Source organism: Salvelinus alpinus, chromosome 8 (assembly GCF_045679555.1).
Source record: "Salvelinus alpinus chromosome 8, SLU_Salpinus.1, whole genome shotgun sequence".
NCBI lineage: Eukaryota > Metazoa > Chordata > Actinopteri > Salmoniformes > Salmonidae > Salvelinus > Salvelinus alpinus.
The window spans coordinates 63,421,623-63,428,380 of NC_092093.1; positions in this window are offsets into that span (position 1 = coordinate 63,421,623).

The window sequence follows — 6,758 nt, forward strand, 5'->3', positions numbered from 1 at the left end:
ATCCGACGAGCGTCGGAGCCGGTGAAGTACGATTCGATCTTAGTCCTGTATTGATGCTTTGCCTGTTTGATGGCTTCTGGGTTAGAGTCCCGCTCCTTGAAAGCTGCAGCTCTATCCTTTAGCTCAGTGCGAATGCTGCCTGTTATCCAAGTGTTTTAGTATTATATCTCTTGACACAATGATGAAAATAATCATGGCCTCTAAACCTTCAAGCTGCATACTGGACCCTATTCCAACTAAACTACTGAAAGAGCTGCTTCCTGTGCTTGGCCCTCCTATGTTGAACATAATAAATGGCTCTCTATCCACCGGATGTGTACCAAACTCACTAAAAGTGGCAGTAATAAAGCCTCTCTTGAAAAAGCCAAACCTTGACCCATAAAATATAAAAAACTATCGGCCTATATCGAATCTTCCATTCCTCTCAAAAAAAATTGAAAAAGCTGTTGCGCAGCAACTCACTGCCTTCCTGAAGACAAACAATGTATACGAAATGCTTCAGTCTGGTTTTAGACCCCATCATAGCACTGAGACTGCACTTGTGAAGGTGGTAAATGACCTTTTAATGGCGTCAGACCGAGGCTCTGCATCTGTCCTCGTGCTCCTAGACCTTAGTGCCTCCTTTGATACCATCGATCACCACATTCTTTTGGAGAGATTGGAAACCCAAATTGGTCTACACGCACAAGTTCTGGCCTGGTTTAGATCTTATCTGTCGGAAAGATATCAGTTTGTCTCTGTGAATGGTTTGTCCTCTGACAAATCAACTGTACATTTCGGTGTTCCTCAAGGTTCCGTTTTAGGACCACTATTGTTTTCACTATATATTTTAACTCTTGGGGATGTCATTCGAAAACATAATGTTAACTTTCACTGCTATGCGGATGACACACAGCTGGACATTTCAATGAAACATGGTGAAGCCCCAAAATTGCCCTCGCTAGAAGCCTGTGTTTCAGACATAAGGAAGTGGATGGCTGCAAACTTTCTACTTTTAAACTCGGAAAAAACAGAGATGCTTGTTCTAGGTCCCAAGAAACAAAGAGATCTTCTATTGAATCTGACAATTAATCTTGATGGTTGTAAAGTCGTCTCAAATAAAACTGTGAAGGACCTCGGCGTTACTCTGGACCCTGATCTCTCTTTTGACGAACATATCAAGACTGTTTCAAGGACAGCTTTTTTCCATCTACGTAACATTGCAAAAATCAGAAACTTTCTGTCCAAAAATTATGCAGAAAAATTAATCCATGCTTTTGTTACTTCTAGGTTAGACTACAGCAATGCTCTACTTTCCGGCTACCCGGATAAAGCACAAAATAAACTTCAGTTAGTGCTAAATACGGCTGCTAGAATCCTGACTAGAACCAAAAGATTTGATCATATTACTCCAGTGCTAGCCTCCCTACACTGGCTTCCTGTTAAGGCAAGGGCTGATTTCAAGGTTTTACTGCTAACCTACAAAGCATTGCATGGGCTTGCTCCTACCTATCTTTCCGATTTGGTCCTGCTGTACATACCTACACTTACGCTATCGTCACAAGACGCAGGCCTCCTAATTTTCCCTAGAATTTCTAAGCAAACAGCTGGAGGCAGGGCTTTCTCCTATAGAGCTCCATTTTTATGGAACGGTCTGCCTACCCATGTGAGAGACGCAGACTCGGTCTCAACTTTTAAGTCTTTACTGAAGACTCATCTCTTCAGTGGGTCATATGATTGAGTGTAGTCTGGCCCAGGAGTGTGAAGGTGAACGGAAAGGCTCTGGAGCAACGAACTGCCCTTGCTGTCTCTGCCTGGCCGGATCCCCTCTCTCCACTGGGATTCTCTGCCTCTAACCCTATTACAGAGGCTGAGTCACTGGCTTACTGGTGCTCTTCCATGCCGTCCCTAGGAGGGTTGAGTCACTGACGTGATCTTCCTGTCTGGGCTGGCGCACCCCCTTGGGTTGTGCCGTGGCGGAGATCTTTGTGGGCTATACTCGGCCTTGTCTCAGGATGGTAAGTTGGTGGTTGAAGCTATCCCTCTAGTGGTGTGGGGGCTGTGCTTTGGCAAAGTGGGTGGGGTTATATCCTTCCTGTTTGGCCCTATCCGGGGGTATCATCGGATGGGGCCACAGTGTCTCCTGACCCCTCCTGTCTCAGCCTCCAGTATTTATGCTGCAGTAGTTTATGTGTCGGGGGGCTAGGGTCAGTTTGTTATATCTGGAGTATTTCTCCTGTCTTATCCGGTGTCCTGTGTGAATTTAAGTATGCTCTCTCTTTTTCTCTCTTTCTCTCTTTCTTTCTCTCTCTCGGAGGACCTGAGCCCTAGGACCATGCCTCAGGACTACCTGGCATGATGACTCCTTGCTGTCCCCAGTCCACCTGGCCGTGCTGCTGCTCCAGTTTCAACTGTTCTGCCTGCGGCTATGGAACCCTGACCTGTTCACCGGACGTGCTACCTGTCCCAGACCTGCTGTTTTCAACTCTCTATAGAGCAGGAGCGGTAGAGATACTCTTAATGATCGGCTATGAAAAGCCAACTGACATTTACTCCTGAGGTGCTGACTTGCTGCACCCTCGACAGCTACTGTGATTATTATTATTTGACCATGCTGGTCATTTATGAACATTTGAACATCTTGGCCATGTTCTGTTATAATCTCCACCCGGCACAGCCAGAAGAGGACTGGCCACCCCTCATAGCCTGGTTCCTCTCTAGGTTTCTTCCTAGGTTTTGGCCTTTCTAGGGAGTTTTTCCTAGCCACCGTGCTTCTACACCTGCATTGCTTGCTGTTTGGGGTTTTAGGCTGGGTTCTGTACAGCACTTTGATATATCAGCTGATGTAAGAAGCGCTATATAAATACATTTGATTTGATTTAATATTCACAATAACCCATAATGACAAAGTGAAAACAGGTTTTTAGACATTTTTGCAAATTAATTCAAATAAAAAATTACATCATTTACATAAGTATTCAGACCCTTTGCTACGAAATTGAGCTCAGTTGCATCCTGTTTCCATTGATCATCCTTGAGATGTTTCTACAACTTGATTGGAGTCCACCTGTGGTAAATTCAATTGATTGGACATGATTGGAAAAAGCACACACCTGTCTATATAAGGTCCCACAATTGACAGTGCATTTCAAGGCAAAAACCAAGCCATGAGGTCAAAGGAATTGTCCGTAGGGCTTCGAGACAGGATAGTGTCGAAGCACAGATCTGTGAAAGGGTCACCAACACATTTCTGCAGCATTGAAGGTCCAAGAACACAGTGGCCTCCATCATTCTTAAATGGAAGAAGTTTGGAACCACCAAGACTTTTGCTAGAGCTGGCCGCCCGGCCATACTGAGCAATCAAGGGAGATGGGCCTTGGTCAGGGAAGTGACCAAGATCCCGATGGTCACTCTGACAGAGCTCCAGAGTTCCTCTGTGGAGATGGGATAACCTTCCAGAAAGACAACCATCTCTACAGCACTCCACCAATCAGGCCTTTATGGTAGAGTGGCCAGATGGAAGCCACATTTCAGTAAAAGGCACATGACAGCCCGCTTGGAGTTTTCCAAAAGGCACCTAAAGGACTCTCAGACCATTAGAAACAAGATACTCTGGTCTGTTGAAACCAAGTTGAACTCTTTGGCCTGACTGCCAAGCGTCACGTCTTGAGAAAATCTGAAACCATCCCTACAGTGAAGCATGGTGGTGGCAGCATCATGCTGTGGGGATGTTTTTCAGCGGCAGGGACTGGGAGACTAGTCAGCATCGAGGGAAAGATGAACGGAGCAAAGTACAGACAGGTCCTTCATGAAAACCTGCTCCAGAGCGCTCAGGACCTCAGACCGGGGCGAAGGTTCCCCTTCCAACAAGCACACAGCCAAGTCAATGCAAGAGTGGATTCTGGGCAAGTCTCTGAATCTCCTTGAGTGGCCCAGCCAGAGCCCAGACTTGAACCTGATCGAACATCTCTGGAGAGACTTGAAAAAAGCTGTGCAGTAACTCTCCCCATCCAACTTGACAGAGCTTGAGAGGATCTCCAGAGAATAATGGGAGAAACTTCTCAAATACAGGCGTGCCAAGCTTGCAGCGTCATACCCAAGAAGACTCAAGTATGTAAATCACTGCCAAAGGTGCTTCAACAAAGTACTGAGTAAAGGGTCTGAATACTTATGTAAATGTGATATTTCAATTTCTATTTGTAATAAATTTGCACAAATTTCTATAAATATTTTTTTGCTTTGTCATTATGGGGTTTTGTGTGTAGATAGGGCGGCAGGTAGCCTAGTGGTTAGAGCGTTGGACTAGTAACCGAAAGGTTGCAAGATCAAATCCCCGAGCTGACAAGGTCAAAATCTGTCATTCTGCCCCTGAACAAGGCAGTTAATGTAACGCTCGTCTTTCTCCTCATCTGAAGAGGAGCAAGGATCGGACCAATATGCAGCGTGGGTTGAATACATAATGAATTAATTTAATCGAGACGAACACGAAGAACACTTGATAAAACTACAAAATAACAAACGACGTGAACAGACCTGAACTTGAGAACAAAACGCACGAACAGGAACGAACACACACACGAACGAACGAAAACGAAACAGTCCCGTGTGGTACAAACACTGACACAGGAACAATCACCCACAAACAAACAGTGAGAACAGCCTACCTTAATATGGTTCTCAATCAGAGGAAACGTAAAACACCTGCCCCTGATTGAGAACCATATCAGGCTAATTGAAAATGAACCCAACATAGAAACACATAACATAGAATGCCCACCCCAACTCACGCCCTGACCATACTAAGCAAAGACAAAACAAAGGAAATAAGGTCAGGAACGTGACAGTTAACCCACTGTTCCTAGGCCGTCATTGAAAATAAGAATTTGTTATTAACTGACTTGCCTAGTTAAATAAATAAAAGATTGATGAGGGGAAAAAACTATGCAAACCATTTTAGAATAAGAATAACCTAACAAAATGTTGAAAAAAATCAAGAGGTCTGAATACTTTACAAATGCACTGTACACACACACAGACTACAGCTGTCTTATACACCAAGATGCTACAACTCATTAATCTTTCTATCACACACACAAACACACTAAAGCTTGTGAGAATTTGTCGGCGAGTAGGTAACCCGTCACTACCATCCCTTCTATTGGCTTATGTGCAATCACTGGAGAATAAACTGGATGAGCTCCATTCGAGATTATCCTACCAACTGGATATTAAAAACTGTAATATATTATGTTTCACTGAGTCATGGCTGAATGACAACACGGATAATATACAGTTGGCTGAGTTTTCCGTGCATCGGCAAGACAGACCAGCTACATCCGGTAAGACAAGGGGTGGTGGTGTGTGTCTATTTGTCTGGTGCGTGATGTCTAATATTAAGGAAGTCTTGAGGTATTGCTTGCCTGAGATAGAGTACATGATCATAAGCTGTAGACCACACTACCTACAAAGAGAATTTTCATCTATATTTTTCGTAGCTGTCTATTTACCACCACAAACCAATGATGACACTAAGACCGCACTCAACAAGCTGTAAAAGGTCATAAACACAAAAATGCTCATCCAGAAGCGATGCTCCTAGTGGCCGGGGACTTTAATGCAGGCAAACTTAAATGGGTTTTACCTAATTTCACATGTGCAACAAGAGGGGGAAAAAAACGCTTTTCTAGGGAGTTTTTCCTAGCCACCGTGCTTCTACACCTGCATTACCTGCTGTTTGGGGTTTTAGGCTGGGTTTCTGTACAGCACTTTGAGATATCAGCTGATGTAAGAAGGGCTATATAAATAAATTTGATTTGATTTGATCCATGGCTTCTGGTTGGGTGTGTACGTACAGTCAATGTGGGGACGACGTCCTCGATGTACTTATTGATAATAAGCCAGTAACTGATGTGGTGTACTCCTCAATGCCATCGGAAAGAATCCCAGAACATATTCCAGTCTGTGCTCGCAAAACTGTCCTGTAGTTTAGCATCTGCTCAATCTGACCACTTTTTATAGACCAAGTGGTCCATTTGTGGCTAGATGGTATACAGCTATGGACGGAAGTGACTTTTCATAGCAGGTTAGGATAGCATTTTAGCCAGCCCTAACCACCCTAACCTTTTTCCTAACCTTAACCTAATTATCCTGACCGGCTAGGTTGATTATCCTAGCCTGCAGCGCATGTTCTCATAACCTGATATGAAAGATCACTTCAGTCAGTAGCTGTGTACCATCTAGTCAAAACTCTTGCCAGTCCTACTGTTATGCTGTTGCCATGAATACGTGAATGAATTATGTGCGTCCCTGACACCAGGTAAGGTAATGCCATGGGCATACACCCACCACTGTCATAGGGGACCTGGGTGGGGGAGATACAGTAGATAGACATTGGTGGTCCAATCAAAAGCTGGTAATTGTCTCAAGAAAGTCTCACCTGTTGGCGATATACCCTATTGCCTACGTGCCACTTTTCCCGCAGCCACCCAGGTCACTGCGATTTAGGCAGCAGTGGCGCGTAATTGCTTGGGTATGCTTATGTTTACTCACTGTTTTTGAGTAAATCGTATGGTTATCTGATGTTTGTGGGTCAGACAGGGTATCAGTATCATTACTTCATCTTCATTGTTTCAATTTGTCTAGAGTGACTGTGTAAGAATGGGTACTGTACGGGTGGGACTCGGCTTTTACGCGCCATGGGTGTGGCGATGGGACGTCACGGGAAGGCCCGTTATCCGCTTGCTATGGGAACTGTATAAAACCGGTGCCCACGATCACAT